Below are 937 nucleotides of genomic sequence, written 5' to 3'. Positions count from 1 at the left end.
TTAATTCCAGCAATGACATGTGGTTGGAAGAATGTTATCTTCTTGTTGATAATCAAAAGCCAATAAGATTATATCATTACCTAGGTTTGCTATGCCTGCTTGATTATGCATCTAAACTAGTTCTATTTATCACAATCAATCCAAAAACGTGTGAATTAATGTTACATATTGATGAATGAATGACATTTATTTTTGCTTGAAACAGACAACTTTTTTGGTGCATATGCGGAGGCTCGATAGCAGGTATTATTGGGTATGTTGTTGACTATTATTATATATGCATTAAATATTTTTGCTTAATATGTGGAAGTTATCAATTTACACCCAGATATTTCATTGTTGCACCCTCAGGGCATGTTTGGCAGGCTGGACTAGCCTGGACAGTGTTAAATAACACTTTAAAACCCACGTTTGGTGAAAGAGGGACTAACATAAATGGGATTGTATAGTCCACTGATGAAAAAATCACCGGACTCGCTCGTCCAATACTGCGAGGATGAAAAGCAGTTCGCAAAATAGCGAGCGTGCTATTTTGAAACATCGAGTCCGACCCACACAGCGACCTCCATGAGCTGCTCCTGGTTGATGAGGATCCTCCCCGTTCATGTCAGGCAAGATGGCGGTGAGTAGCTTGTCGAATTCGATGGTGCCGTTTCCGTTGGCAACAAGGATGTGGAACTAGTTGCCGGTGGGCTTGAGGTTGGGAAAGACCTCCATACCTGCCGATCTGAGTACAAAAATGCTTGTGTAAGAAAATGGGTCGACTATTCCACTGATTGCGATGATACCAATCCATCATATCCCTTTTATGATTTTGAGAAGAAGGAATTACAAAAACAAAGCCAAGCAGGGACTTTATTATGGTTACTGGATTCGCAGGGTATGCTACCAGGAAGAAGAAAGGGATCAAAAAGATCCCAATTGTGTTTTGGTATTT

This window comes from Prunus dulcis, chromosome 6, assembly GCF_902201215.1.
Source record: "Prunus dulcis chromosome 6, ALMONDv2, whole genome shotgun sequence".
Taxonomy (NCBI): domain Eukaryota; kingdom Viridiplantae; phylum Streptophyta; class Magnoliopsida; order Rosales; family Rosaceae; genus Prunus; species Prunus dulcis.
Note: the sequence above shows the minus strand (reverse complement) of the source record.